We start from the raw sequence: 17,198 nt of genomic DNA on the forward strand, positions 1-17,198 counted from the left end.
TTTTATAAGGGTTCTCTAGAAAAGGGTATAAGTAACGAAAGTCAAACTCGTCGTCGCTATTGCCCCCCCCCTTTTTTTTGGACAGGAGTCTCAAGTTCGTACCAGTAGTACCGGCAGAAAGGTTCAGCGAAGCAATTTCGTGCCATTTATCTAAAACACAGGGAAAATACAAAATCAGCTTATGGTAGCAGCAAAAGCAATCAATAAAAAATTTACATTGAAATATTTTTACAGAACTTGTATAAGTTAATGATCATGTCATTCGTGATCCGTTTATAGATCGAAGGACCCTTTTTTCCGATGATAAGTAAGATTTTTAGCCATAAAATCCTTTTAAATTAGAGAATTTTAATTTGAAATTTTTTTTATGACTTAAATGCTTTCGCAGTATAATTTAAATGCCTTAAGAATTTATAAAAGCTATGCTTTTACACTGAAATAAAATTTACATCCAAAAATAAATCCAAGTTTCCTTATTTTAGATTAGTAATAAAAGTTCTAAAATTTTAACTTACAAAAATAGATTAATTTTTTATTAAGCTGTAGCAAAGTTATTGGAATAGATTATTATGGAAATACATTTTTTTTAAAGTGGAAAATTGTAATATTAAGAAAGTTCAATAGTAATAATTTTCCTTTATTAAGTCTGCATTTCTTTTCTTTTATTAAGTTCATCAATTTTCTTTTATTGTTCTCTTAATTTTTAAAGAAATTAAGAGTTAATAATTAAATGAGAATATTCTGTTTTAAAAAGTAGCCCTAAACTAATATCGTCATATTTTTTTAAAACATATAATTTCCTTTTATATTTCTTCAAATGGCCTTCACTTTAATGGATTTAATATTCTTTTTTTGTTTTACATTTTTTTTAAACTGTTATTAAATTATATAATTTTTCGTAAAATAAAATCTAACTTACCTTTATTTTTTGTATTTTGTTATAATTCACCAGCAATTTTGTGATTTTTTTGTCATGATAAAAAATTTATTTTAAACGTCTTCTATCATTTGCAGTTTTTTATTATTTTTATTTTAATAACTTGGTCATACGCTTTTGTTTAAATATTGGTGTATGAAAATTGAAATGATATCAAAAATCTTGTAAAAAGGGAAAATTGCAGAAAATTAACAGTTACGATTAAAGTACCTGCTTTATATGTTGCTGTAATTTTTAAATCAAAATTTCATGACTTAGATTTATTTTGATTAAACAACTTTATAAAGTTTTTATGGTTAAAAAATATTTCTAAACGTTCAAAAAGTGAATCTACAAAATATCAAATGTATATTTTAAAAAAAATCTTTAAAAAAGGAAAGAAAATACTACTTATTTCAAATTCACAATCGAAACCTCGAAAAACTACTAACGATTTCAAAGCATCTTTTCAAATTAAGAAAAAAAGGAGAATCCAATTTTGTTTCAAATATAAACGTGGCTAAATTGCAATGTATTATATTTTGTTTCAATGGATAAAATTACATTTATTTTCTCTGGAGACTTTAGTCCATATTTCAGTTACTAATAGTACTAAACCTTGAAGACTCAGAAATTAACAAAATGTTTCATATTCCCACTTTCAAATTGAAGATCTTAAGGAATACTTGATATTTGGCAAATGAATTAAGTTGTGTGTAATTTAAATATATTCTAATTATTTATATTACAATGTATTGAAATTAAATCAAATGGCTGTTATTACTGGACGGAAATATTTTACAACGGTCGTTGAACAGCCGATCAAATTTTGACCTTACAAAAATTAATTTTTAACTCCGTAACCTCCTAATTTTGAACTTAATCCAGAATACAAGGGAACTCCTGGATCAAGTATTGGGAGAACTTTGCCTTCTTGGAGGAATTTTTCAATGGAACTAAACCGCATTTCCGTTACCTGGAGAGAAAAACCACGAAAGCCACCCACTGTTAGCTCGAAGGCAAGTGAATTCTAGCCTTTGATCCTTTTACTACTGAGGATATTTTATGTCTGAACTGTGGTCGGTGCGACCAGGGTGCAGAATTCGTTTAGTTGGGAATCGAGCCCAAATCCCCTCATTGGAAGGCGAGTACTCTATCCTTTGAACCTCCACTGCTCTGGGATAGAAATGTGAGATCTAAATGAAATATTTGCGATATATGAAACCATCTAGAGTATTTATATTTTGACTAATAATCTTATGAAAACTGATCTGTGTCAGTAAGTGTATTAACGTTAAATGTAGAATTGATTCTGATAAAAAATGTTATACCGTGCAAGATTGCATTACAGGATATTTTCTTAAGCCAAACATTTCATCTTGAGGAATAAGAGAAGAAGAATTTATTCAGATTTCTCAAGAAATATAATTAATTACTACACCGGACAGGATCATTTTAAACAAATAAGGTTTGTTATTCAGCAATTTCATTATGATACATCAGATAATGAAGAGGAATTTAGTTTGATTTTCAAGAAATACAATTAATTGTTACACGAGTTAGGATAGCTTTACACAAAAAGGCTTTTTAATCAAACATTTCATCTCGATACATCAGACAAGAAGAATATAATTAGATTCTCAAGAAATATAATTAACTGTTACACCGGACGGAATCGCTTTACATAAATAAGGTTTTTTAGTCAACCATTTCATTCTAATACATTAGAAAATGAAGAAGAATATAAGATAATTGTAAACATAGATAATTGTTATACCGGACAGGACAGCTATACACAATTAGGTTCTTTCGTCAAGCATTTCATTCTGATACATCAGAGGAGAAGAATATAATTAGATCTCTCAAGAAATGTAATTAATTGTTACACCGGACAGGATTTCTCTACACCCATTGGTTTTCTTAGTAAAACACTTCATTTTAACATATCTGAGAATAATAATTTAACTACCTCCCTCAAGACATGCAATCGTTATACCGGGCAGAATTGCTTTACTCACATATGTTTTTTGTTTAATTCCAGAATTTCATTCTGATACATCGGAGAATTATAACTTAATTACCTTCCTCAAGGTATTCATAACTTTGACATGTGTTCTAATATATTTTTATTTTATTTAAGATGCAATGAAATATTCAGAATGAACTTCACAATTATTATATTATTTTAGCAAATTTAAATATATTTCTTTTGTTCTTAGTATTATGCAGCGTTTTCAGTTGAAAGAAGAATGCAGAATTTTTACTGATTTGTTTAAGCGTTATGGTTATAATTTTTTTAAAAATACTAAACTGCCAGGCAAACTCTTGCAAGGAATGAAATATATTTTTACGCATTGCACAGGCATAAATTTGTTTTATGCAAAGCAGACTTGTGATATTATCAAACTACTCATGTTAGTATTAATATAAATATATATTGCAATTCTATTACTTTGTTTTTAATAGTTAGCAACTAGGGATTTTTTTATGACAAAGCAAGCTACTTTTCATAATATGCTGAATTTATGTTTAATTTTACTATTCCTCGATGCATAAGTCTAAACAGAAGTAAAAAAAAAGCTTTTATCTTTTTTGGAATTTAACATCTTTGAAAACTTTTTTTAACCTAAATTTAAATATAAATAAAATGAAGGTAAACAGTCTTAATTTCAAATGACTTTTTTTTTCAAATAATTTGTTTTGCTTTTTTAATCTGAATGATTCTATATGATCTTTAATTTGAATATATTTTTACTCATTTGTTAAAATATATTAAAAAAAGTTAAGTAATTTACGAATCAAAATAATTAGTTCCATTTATTACCTTTGAAGTTCTGAAGATACTGCATATGAATGCATTTTTTAAACAGTTTTCTTTCGATGAAGTAAATTACTTTACATTCTATTATCATTATAATGTATTGCAGTGATCCGAAGTAAATTTTATTCTTATGAATAGAATGGTTGATGCATAAAAAATAAATTTCCTTGAAAATTTATCCCATTAGTGTATTATAAAAATGTTTCTAAGATTAATCCAATTAAGTGTTACGAAAAATGCTCTTTTTGCATAAATAATACAGAAAGTAGTTTTTTTTCTATATCTTTTGTCTCTAGAAACTACAAATTCCGTTGAAAATAAAACATACTTTTTTATTCTTTACAGGCGCAATGCCTAAAATTCTAAAATGTTAAAAAAAAAAGGTTAAAATATGGTAAAGACTGTAAATTAAATTTGACTTATTCCTAACTCTACAACAAAAGAAATGGCAGCAAAATGATTTCGCATTCTTTTCAATTCTCTTAAAATAAATAATATAAATTGCTGAATAATTTTCAGCAGAAAAATGTGTACTTTTTTTTCTTTTTCTGAGTCAAAACTGGTTAATTTAACAGGTGGAATCAAAAATAATCAGTTTATGTTAAAATTGAAAAACAGAATAGTAATTGAATTCGAAAAGAACATTTTTTTAAAAATGAATTCTAAAGAATATTTAATGAAATATATGTTTAGTATTTAAGAAATATAATAACTCAAGTTATCATAATTTCTAAAGTAGAGCTGATGCAGAAAATAAATTTCTAATTTCAGGACATGGATGTGGCTAAATCACACATAAAAATTTATAAATTACTTAGTAAATTGGAACCATTTCAATTTAGCTACTCCCAAAATTTGCGACATGCATTTGTATTCTTCCTGATATTGTACATTTGAGTGCATTAATTAAGTTCCTTTAATTGTATACATTATGTATGTAGACATATAGAAACTTCGCATTTATCATATATTACTGAGTGCTGCATGTCTCAGTGGCTGAGGAACGGAGGTGATATAGAAAGGAGCTGGGTTCAATCCGCAGTGGTGACTGGAAGTTCCCTCTTCTCAACTGCATCACTGATGACTAAATTTAACCCAATGCTAAAGGCAATCAGTTTGCAGTGCTGACCACATTGTAGTTGGTCACAACACTGTAGAGCCTTAACATCCACCGCTTTTCCGGAAAATAGTGGGATGTTCTTGGAACGCTAAACTTAACTTTTTATATTTGTGTATTATAAATGTTTTCATGGATTACATGTGTGTGACTAATCCCCTCACTGTCTAGCGGCAGCTAGACATCATCCATGAGCCCATTCACTCTCAAAAATCCTGGGCAAGCAAAGGGACCGTCGCGAAAATCTCCTTAGAAATGCGAAGACAAGCCAGAATGTGCACCGGGGACGCAATTTCCATTCCGCATTTTGCTCAAACCGGGAAAACCCTGATGCCATTGCAAAAGAAGCCACTCCTCTGGTGGCGACTGGCAAACCTTGACAGCGCCGTCTGGTCGGCTCTGTCGCAGGAAAGGCCAATGGAGCCCCCAGGACATCTCCGCCAACACGAATCATGGGATGGCGGGACAATCCAAGACTTTAAGTCATTGTTTTTCCTGATGGAGTATTGCTCGTCAACAGTCAATGAGGCAACTGAATACAATGGCTCAACCGAGCCCTGCCTTGCCAAGTCGTCAGCGACCTCATTTCAGTAAATCCCCATATGCGAGGGAATCCATTGGAGGTGCACTTCGTGAACCACAGCAATCTGTCTAAGTAATTTCAAAATAGCGATGCTAGTGCGGTCACCAACATTGGACCAGTCCTTCAAGTTTTGCAATGAACTCTTACTATCAGACAAAATCCATACCGCTCTATAACTAGTATCATTCAAAATGGCCTCAAGACCGGCCTCAATAGCCAACAGTTTGCTTCTAAACACCGAGCGATTGTCCGGGCTTCTAATTTTAATTTTTCTGACTTCGCTATTTGGAGTCTTTATACTCCACTCCCGGATTGATGTTCTTCATTTTTGCTCCCATCTGTGTGAATTTGGATATCTACTTCAGGGATTTCGTTGATTACCGGGACTGTACTTGCTTTATTCACAGCCTGTTGTAGTTCGGTGTGGAAAAATACTCCCCTTAATCCCTCCGATGGATCAATACAATATTTCAGGGAGTGGCATTCGACCTCCCGGCTGAATAAATTAGCCTGCATGGCCAGGCTCATTGGACTGTTTTTCTTTAATCGTTTGTTACTTTTCCACCCTCCTAGATAATCCGAGGCACGATTATGAGAGCCATAACTTATAAGTTTGTTAAAATATTTCATGGATTACATGATACTTACATGGATTGTATGATACTTACTATTTGAAAATTTTTAAAGGTTTTACACATTTACAACACGAATTTCAATAAATTTGAAAATTATTATGATTGCTCAATAAGAATTATCATGATTGACAATTGAGAGATTTCATGCCATAATTAATTGCATACACTTTTTCGTAGAACTCGATGCTTTTATTTCGCACTCGTATGCTTTTATTTTATCTTGTTTACAAAACTCAAAAAATCCGGGCAGGAATAGGTCGCGTTTTTGTCAGGACATCCAATTTAACCAATAAAATAACTTTCATTTTAATTAGAGGAGACAGAGTTCTTTCTTTAAGTAATATGCATTTAATATTCGCTCAGTGAATTCATTCTTATTATCTTAATAATTTAGATTAAGTTTTGATACGGATAGGAGGTAATTTTCGCATTGAGGAGTGTTCTTTGGCTAGCTTAACTTTCATTTAGCACTCATATTTTATCTCTTTTAGAATACTTTTTTTTATTTCAATAATTTATATATTTAAATTTCTAGCAATTAGAATAAACTCCAATCGAAATTACTTAATTTTGCTTAAAAAAATTAAATGCTTTTATATAACGCTCTTGCATGACAAAAAAAATTTGCTTACTTTTACGTAGAAAACGTTTTTATGAGTTGTTTTGCTAAAATTTATGCAGCTACTTTTTAATTCTTCTTTTTAATTATTTCTGTTGTAATTCTAATTTCTTGACGTAAAACTCCTGTATGGCTTCGTTTATCGTCATTCCATTTTTTTTTTTTGGATATTGACGAATATCGAATAATAGTTAGCATGGTAGATGGGTAGCTTTTCCCCTCAAGGATGAAACTTAGTGCAACAATTTCTCAATTCGAGTTAATTTCATTTAAAAGTGTCTCTGTAAAAAAAATAATAACAGTAAAATAAATAAACATATATATTTTTTTTAATTTTGAAAGAATCAATAAATTATATGAATATTATTTTCATTTATTTTGAAAAGTCTGAACTTTTGTTTGCAGAAAGGAAGAAGAAATAGCATTCTTGTGCTTGGGGAATAATTCCCCGTAAAATTATTATTTGTATTCGTTAACTTCTGTTGCCTGTGTGAAAAATATCGGAAGGTTCATAACGATAGGAAATCATGTGATTTTTTTCGTGAATAATTAACTATAAGAACAGCAGCTATAAAGTTAGAAGCTCAAAATGTTTTTTCTTTTGAGATGAAATGATGAGTACATTTTAATATAAACTCCTCATAATTTCCATTATAGTATATTATTTGAAATTCATACTAATATGTATGATAAATGTTGAACTACTCTATTAATATTTATTAAGCAATATGCTTTCAGGAAAATTTTAGTCTTTTTTAATTAAATTTCATCATAAAAATTATTTTTCTCCAGCATGTTCCTGCACCAAAAGTTTCCGATCTGCTTGAAAATATATTAAGCAATGTTAAACTTGAGAACTGTTCAAAAAGACATTAATTTTTTATTTAAAAACAAGATTTTAAACAGGTTAACGTGTTAAATTCTCGTTCCCAAAAATATATAAGATTTTTTTGTAGTAATTATGCAAAAAAAGAACCTATACGTAGTTATGTAAAGTTAAACATGCTATTTGAAACATACAGAAAAATCTTCTAAAGAAATTCTTCTTCGTCATTTTCATAATTGCCTAAATTTTGACATGTTACATTTTTTAAATCATTTTTGTTGCTTTTTCTTCATATCCATTTTTCCATTTTTTTCATCGTACTGTTTGTTATTCATTTTAATACTATATCTCATAATTTTCTTTTTTTTTAAATAGGAGAATTTGCCATGGTAGATGAAGTAACCTTAGTAAACAGTACTCTGAGCGTAACAATCATACTTAAAGGTGTCAACTCTTCGGGGCATAATTTTTAAAGTGTTGACCCCTGTAAAATTTGCAGACTTTAAAGTTGTGAAAAATAGGGAGTATTTTATCTTAATTATAACATGGGATGCAAAATGTTTTATTTCGTTTCTTTACTTCATTGATCTTTTAGGGATACTTAAACTTCAGAAGTTTCTTTCGCTGCTAATATCTTTCATGTCTTTTTTCAACTTTAAAACCGTATATTTAAGACCAATAAAGATAATTGCTTGAACTTCTTTTGGGCAATTTGCAAATGTTTCTTTTACATTTCCTTTTCATGGATGTTTAAGGAAAAATCATTACAAAATAAAAAATAATCAATATAAAACGAAAAAGAAAATCAAAATGAAATGAAAAAAAATCTATCTCAATTTTAAAAAATAAATACTTCTTTTATCACGAGCGGAAAAAATTCCGAAAAAATTACAGTCAGAGTATTTATACTCTATGTAATACAAAAGTGTTTAATATTGAAGAATAGTATTTTCTACTAGTATGCAACATAAAGTAAAAAAAAACACCTTTTTCAAAAAAAATTTTTTTTAAAGAAAATTGATGAATTAATTAAATTGTCTTTGATGGATGTTAACGTTTTTTTACTGTTTATCCTTGGTATAAAAGTACACAAAGTTTTAGAATAACCAAGGAACTTTCAAAAAGAACTAAATACAACGTGCCCGGTACGAATGAAAAAAATAAAGAAGATTGACATTTATAAAAACTATGATAGTTGCCATTGTTACAGTTACTATTGATATGTTACTATTGATAATTGTAAGTCCCCCTGAAACCTAAATATAGCACAAGAAACAGTACGAAAAGCTTAAAATAACCGAGGAACTTTTAAGAAAGATTTAAATAAATATGTCTTAGATGCATTAAAAAAAACTAGCAATTTAGATCAATATAAACATGATTTTATCAACTTTGATACTTATATATCAACTAAATTCAAGCAAGTCCCTGTGAAACCTAAAATATAACATAAGCTTTTGTTTTGATAAAAACATATTGAATTAGACATCGATATAAAGTGTCTCCAGGGAAAACAAATTTCTCAAGATTAAGAGGAAAGTAACGAGATATTTTAAAGAGAGGCATAATTCTTTCACTGCAATATATATATATAAAAAAACTACATTTTGAAAATGGAAATATATACCTTCCATTACTTTTGAAGGGTGACTAATGTGCTGAGAAAAGTTTTTCAGTTTTCTTCAGTTTGAGATAATATTTCATTATTAAAAATAATGGATGTTTTTTCTATCAAATGTTATCCAGAATTCTCCAAACTCGTTGGAAATATTTTATGTATTGCTCACTTTTTAGTTAAAGTAAAATAACGAATAACAATTTACTTTAAATCAAATTCTAATGATTTACAGTTCGAAATTTCTCAGACAAAATGGATAAATAGCAATTCATTTAATTATTGTTATACCATTTTCAGCCAAAACAGTTAAATAAGCATAAAAAAGATGATACTCAAAATGTTAAGTGCGAGAAAAAGAGTAATTGATTGTTTTGACCAAATACGGTTCAAGAACCAGAATTCTATACCCACAAATTAGGCCCACCTTCTGAAGTCATTTTGTTAATTACAGTTGGGCACACACTGCAGCTGAGAGGGTTAATTGATCAATTTCACGCCTGGCAGAAAAGGGTTTCAAATCCCAGCGCTGACACCTTAATATTTATTTCGTTCATTCAATGCATAAAAAAGTTTCAAAGGTGCTGCACTCTTCAATCAGTGATATTAGACGATTAGAATATAAAACTATCATTCAAGCATAAATGGTGCAGCATCCACAGCGCTCAAATGTCCATATAAGCTTTATTTTTATGGTTTAAAAACTATGCTAGTTGTAAATGGTTACAAAACCGTATAGTTTTGCATTCACAGTTTTTTAACTATACCAGTTGTAAACGGTTACAAAACAGTAGTAAATAAATTTTGCAAACCATAAATTTTATGATTAATTGGAAGAACAGACTGCTGCCGGCTATTTTACAGTAATTTTAAAAATGAAAATTCTAATATCATACCAGTGAAATATACACATATAGTGTACATAGAAATAGTGTACACAGACAAAAGCATGTTTATTGAAAGAACAGTATAAATCGCGAATAAGCAATATAACATAAACGTGTATTTTATTTATTTATAATATAATGAAGGATTGTGATAAATGAATGATAATTATGTATGCTAATGAAACTAAATCAAATTGTAAGCAGCTCAATGGAAAAGAATCATGAGTAGTAAAAGAAAAACATCATCGCAAAAGAGAAAGCCTCATCGTAATTCAATTTATTAGAATTACGAAAGTTTCATCAGATTTTGAATGTTTATTTCTTATTTGATACAACAATGCGAAAACAATTTACAAGTTAAAGAAACATAGAAAAAAAGCTTTTGTTGGAAATATATTTTAGAAATAAATAAATCTGTTAGTTTATGACAATTTATTATCTCTCAGATTTAATATTTAAAAGATAATCTTTGAAATAAGAAAAATAATCCTTAAAGATAATGCCATTTTATAATGAAATTCTACAGTGTAATGTTAGATTACTAAGTGCTTAATATTATTCCAAAATGTATAATTTGTTTAGATTTTACCCAATAGTAATTTAAATTACATTAGTAACTAAATATTTTTTAAATGTTCTTTGTATGAAGGGTCTTATACTATTGTATATACTCATGACATTTTGTATAAATGGAAAAGCTATGGCTGCATGGATCAATATTAATTACTTATCAAAACATGAAACCAATTTTAAAGATAAGAGGTAAAAATAGAGGTACAAAATTATTAAATGTCAATGGAAAAAGCTAGCAAGTCCTTCTTCTTATCGTTTTTATTTATTTTTTCAAATCTTTTTGTTTAACAATTATATTTAGTAAAACCTTTTTCACGATTACGTTAGCATTTCATATACCAAATGTGACTATAATCCGTTTTTTGTTTCTTTTTTAAAAAAAATATTGTATGCTTTGGTCAATTTTTTTTTACTTTTGAGTTAATATTTCTTACTCTAAAATGTGACTCTACTTTTTTATCTTTCTTTTATTTAAAAGAAAAAAACAAAAAAAAGAGAAAAAATATAGTTCGGTTGATAAGAATTTTTTTTTAAATAATACGTTTAAAATTTTTATTGCAAAATGTAATTTTAAAATTTTTTATCGTTTTTTAAACCGATATATTTCGTTGAAAAGTCTAAACATTATTGTGCACAAATTTGTTAATTTCATGTACTCACAGAAACATACCCGTAGAAACGTCATTTGACATTATTTATAGTGATTACTCGGGTGAAACTCATTTAAAAATTTTATTAAAGAACAATTTAGTACTTTCAGCTCTAATGTTATATCACAAATGGTATCAAAGCATATAGTTATATTAATAAATACAATGACTGAAATAATTACTAGTTACATAAAACAACTCAATATCATTTGTCTAATTTTAACTGTACATGAATAATAAAATTAAAAATATATTTAGTCTATTTAAACATAGTTGTATTAAACATATTTACAAACTGCAACGGTTATTACGCAATTATTCATGTCTTTAAATGATTTGCATTCTAAATATCAGGTTTGCCATTTTTGTTTGTTTAACATTTAATAAAATATGTTATGCAATTTTTAATGAGATATGCCGCTTTATTCTTTTATCTAAGCTTTTCCTTCCTTTCTATTTCGTTCTCAGAAGTCATTTTAAAGTTGCCCACGTAAAATGAAATTCAAGAAATTGAAAAATAGTCTGAAAGGATAAAATTTCCCTCAGTGTCTTGTAGATCAGAGATAAAAATTCCAACTATATGTCAGAATGATATTACATTTCATGGTTTATCATGCTTTAAGAAAAATATATTGCTGTTCTTTGGAATAGAATGGGTATTGTATGATCTAATCTTTTTGTCAATATTTCTTCCCGAGAAGTATAGATCAAGGATATAAAAGATAGCAGGCATTGTCAAAAGTAAATTAACTGCAAAGTAGGTAATACAAGTAATACTAAGTTTTGACGTTCATAAATTTATTCTGTCATATTCTATGATTAAAATTGCAAAAAATTTTATAAATTAAAAAAAAAAAATATGTGTTTATTTTCTTTATGAGGTGTGAATATGAAGGTAACGTGCTTCAGTTTGCAAAATGCACTATAAATGAATAAACAATTTGTAATATCCATTAAGAAAGAAATATTGACATTCTAAAATACCAATCACCGTGATTTCCTTAGGAAATGAAGCAATTATATCTCATAAAGTCTTGAAATTATTTATGAAATTTGCTTCCAGATTGCGTGAATGCCGAAAAAACCCCGATAAATATTGGTTATTTTAAAACCATATTTTTCAAATTATATCAACTAATACTGCTACCTGTTGATGAAATCTGTAACCATTATTATTAAACTTCACCGAAATAAATATAATTTTCTAATCAGAACTCAAAATCATAGGGGAGAGCGTTGTAACTTGAGACGAACAGTATAGTCCTGCCATCAATAGGCAACTATCAAACCGAACATGACATAGTTGTTCCTTAGGCCACCAAAGGTTATTTTAGAGTAGCTAGCAATTTAAAGTTAGATTTGTGGGAGCTAGAAAATAAAAGGAAATTTTTTTTCTGAAAGTAAATTACTATTCGTTCATTAAATTTTTTTTCTATTTTTGACTAATTGATTTCAGTTAAAAATTATGATAGTGTTTTGAACTTTTAATTGTGTTCTACTTAATGGTATGGTTAGTTAATTTGAACAACTAACCGCAAACACTTTTACAGGCCATATTTTGTGCTTTTTCAACGTGTTATACCTTAATAATAATATAAATTAAAACTGTACCTTAGGGTGAATCCAGTATTTTGTAATAAAGAGAATGAACACTTTTCTTGAAAGAAATGAAACTGTATTTGAAATAGATGAAGAAGAAAAGTTTACTTAAAGAAGAAGAAAGGTTCACTCAAATAACTTGAGATTTATCAATTTTATTAGTATACAAAGGAAATGTAATTAAAAAGAAATTTTTAATTTTCAATACAAAAAAAATAATTACGTTTTTAACGATTATTTATTTTAGGAAAATTGCTGTTTGGCTGAAACATTTTAACTGATGGTGGTGATGATTGCTCGAGTTACATTCTGATACAGATCTTTGAGCGGAATAGAATGTCATCCCCAAAGCAAAGAAAAAATAACAAAGAATGGAAGTAAAATATCACTTTTGCAAATGAATTAAAAGTTTAAACTTTTGGTTAAGCGTAAAATAATTATTTATTGATGACATATTCTACATAACTTTCCGGAATATTTTATGATATATATCAAAAGAAGCACTATTCACGCATTTCAAAATTGTTTAAAATTTTTTAAATCGCTTAGGCTCATAAAATTTCTTGTAAGGCATTTTATGATAGGACTTTAATTATCTTTCTTTCTTATGATAGGACCATTTTCTTAAATTATTTTATACGTGATACTGCAATTCAATTTTTCACTTAATTTGATCTAATAGTACTTTTAAATATGATGTCAATCACTACTCCACACTGGCAGAATGGATAACAGACTCTAAAATATTTCATGCATGTTTTCCCCATCTGTTGAATTTCTTAGTCCTTTAATCTTAGACCTAAAAACATTTCTGAATCTTAATCAGAAAGAGTCTCTAAGAAGGGGACTTGTGTCATTATGGACCGCTAAGACACGATTCTAAAAAAAGATAAATTTATAAATGAGATAAATTTAAAAAAAAACTCTTTTAGCTCATTTGGTAACTACAAATGCATCTCGGAAATATTATAAGTCATAAAAATTAGGAGAAAACTATTAATAGTAAAAATCTATACTATACCATTTTATGGAATACATTGAAAAACAAATTTAGTGTTGAATTTCAACTTTTTCTAGTCAACTTATAAAATTTTGATTATTGGTCAAGCATAATACAAGTGGGAGAAAAATCAACAACATATAACAAATTTATAAAATTTATAAAATAATAAATAGCTATAAAACGAAATCAAATTCATATAAAAAAATACTTTATGACGTAAAATATAAATCTATGCTAAAAAAATTATATCCAGACTTTACAATCATTCATTCATTAAATACCATTCGTTCATTAAATTTACTCTCGAAATCCATGTTCTATTTTTTTAGCATTGAAAGTAACGTGTAAAAGTCAATCAACGTTAATTTAAATATACAAAAATTAGCTATGTACTATAACGCAAATTTAATGGAGAAACAGTAAAAATTCATTTAGGAGAAAAGCAAACAAATTACCGAAATGCTATTGACGTTGATGATTATTGATTAAGTTTGGTATCAAATACTAATTTAAATAAAAAAGTTATGTATTAAAAATAAAAATTAATGGGGAAAAGGTACTAATTCGCTTAGGAGAAATGTAATGCTATTAGTGACGCTAATGATGCTTTATCTTTGGTGACAGACACTACTAGTATTCTAGTAATTGGTGCAATTTTAATACGTTTCAACTATTTTAATGCAAGTAATTTTAAAAATCGAAAAAAAAAAACTATCAAGTAACTTCGTAAAGTAAACGATATTACAATCAGATACCACAATGAAAACTATTTACAGCTATTTAATCCATTTATAGGGTTTATAAAATATATAAGGGCAAATAAAAATGTTTTATTTTAAATTTTCTGTAACCAAAGTAAAACTAAAATGTATTTTCTGTCTCCTTGTCGCAACACACTTTAAATTATATAAAATATCACTAAGAAGATAGGGACACTAAATTAGATCACATTTTAACAAAAAAATTTAAAATTCCGTTTTATTAGCTGTTGAGAGTGGATTTCGCTTATGTTATAATTTTAAAAAAAGTAAAGTAATTTTTTTTTATCTAAGCTTATCTCTTGATCACTTTTTTCTTAGCGCCTTTCCAAAAACTTCGTAGATAAATATATTTATCACTACAAAGAAGGTTCAAAGAGATACTGATCGATTCCAAATGTTGACTTTTTTGATGAGATTTTTAGGCGTTTTTCTAGTGAAATCGAATGTACGGTGGATTTTCAATTTCTTCTATCAAGATTTAAATGATACTCTAGTGCCGAGAAAAAATGAAAAATCTTATCTATTTATCATATTAATCCTATCTTTTACCTATTTAAACGTAGCTTTCCTCAATCAAAAACATTTCTTAGTAGAAAAATTAAAAAATAAAAGACTACTATGATGCGTTTTCTTCGTATGATGCAAAGTGTAAATAAGAAGCAAATCATTAATATAATCGAATAGAAACTTCATTTCTTAGCGAAAAGATGAAAATATATCTTTTCAAGAGAAAAAAAAAACTAAATCTATGGATTTGCATTTAAAAATTACAAATTTACTTGAATTCACTATTTGAAAAACATTATTTTCTTAAAGGCGCATTTTGAAATCATCGATAATTGCTCTTTAAGATTACTGAAATAACCAATTATGTACTGAATCAACTTGGAAAAATCATTAACAAATTACTCAATGTTAGAAAACATAACAGATAAAAAACAATCATACCGAAAAATTCTTTATGAATACTTCTTTTCTGAATCCTTCTTTTACGAAGCAAATATAAATTGCAATTATTTTTAAATGTTAGGTATAAAAATCAATCGTATACAATAATTATGAAATAATATTTAACCGAAAAATTCATTGTTTATGATCAGACAATTTTTAATGACATGTTTTTTTTTCATTTACAGTTATATACATTTTCAGTAAATTTTTTTATTTGCTGAAAGTCTATACAGATAAATAAACATTTTTGCCAAATCATTTTGTTATGAGTATGAAAAAATTTCACTAAATATGTGGAAAACTCATCATTCAGGCTTCTTGAATAAAATACAAAATCTAATTAAGAGTATCTAATTATGTGTACTTATGAGTAGTTTTTCGAGTAATTAATAATTACTCTTAATAAAATCTAATTAAGAGTATGCATTAAGAGAATAAGAATAACAAGAGAACTTCTAAATTTTTAAATGTTCAAATCGGTCCTTCATCTCTAAATAAACAAACACATTAAACAAAAAATTGTAAAAGCTGGTTTTTTAAAATGTGTTTATGTATACACCGTTTGAAATATCTACTTTAAATGCTTATAATTAGGCAATTAAAATTTCAAAGATATATTTTAGTTATTAAGTAAAACATGCAGTTATTGCATTTAATATCTAAGTCTGAAAGCAATATATCCTAGAATAAGTTCTTTAAAATACACATATATTTTCATAATTTAATTCTGTTTTATCAAGCTTCAGAAAACTTTACACTTTATTCATACTTGTACTTATAAGTAATCTCGCTAACAACTCTAAACAAATCAAAATTTTTAAAGTAACTCAATTAGTAGTTCCTTAGAAAATAGAAGAGAAAAAAGTCAAAAACTATGAATGCATCTTTTGTTGTAAAGTAGAGCATATTACACATAATTATAAATGTAACTGATTTTATGCAAGGTTATTATTGAACCGAAATGAGTCTAATAAGTTAACAAAATAACTTACTAACAGCAACAAAAAATAAGTAAAAAAAATAGTTTGTAATCTCTTATGATTAGTTCTGTGTCCTAACAAAAATGGCACAGTTAATTATACAATTTATAAATACGATTTTTCAATGTTCATCTTACCCATATTTCTAAAACTAAACGCGTTTTTTCATAAATATACAGATGTTCTAACTATTGCGTTTTATCCAGTCTAACTAATCATAGCCAAAATTACAGTCCGGTTAAGTAATATAAATTATGGTTTTTAAGAATTTTTGAAATAATCCGTTTAAACATTTTTTTCTTAACTACCAAGAATTATAAATAATTACACTTAGTAGTAATTATTTCTAAATTTTAATCAATTAAAAAAAAAAAAATTTATAAAATTGATTTGAGGATTATAAAGAATAAAAAGCAAAGAAATCTCATCTTTCTAAAACTTAATATTCCTTTCTTTATAGAAAAGCAAAAGAACATAAATTCAAATCTCAAATTCTTACGTGAGAAAAACTTTTTAATTATTCACTGGCAGGAATTAGGGCTAGTTTCAATTTTACTTAGATATCTAGCATTGATTCAAAGTGTTCGATTTAATTTTATAATCTATTATGAAGAATAAAATTCAAGTGTTGTATAATTCAGGATTATTATGCGTTTGGGAAT

Source organism: Parasteatoda tepidariorum, chromosome 2, assembly GCF_982258835.1.
Source record: "Parasteatoda tepidariorum strain Cologne lab strain chromosome 2, Ptep-v5.0, whole genome shotgun sequence".
NCBI lineage: Eukaryota > Metazoa > Arthropoda > Arachnida > Araneae > Theridiidae > Parasteatoda > Parasteatoda tepidariorum.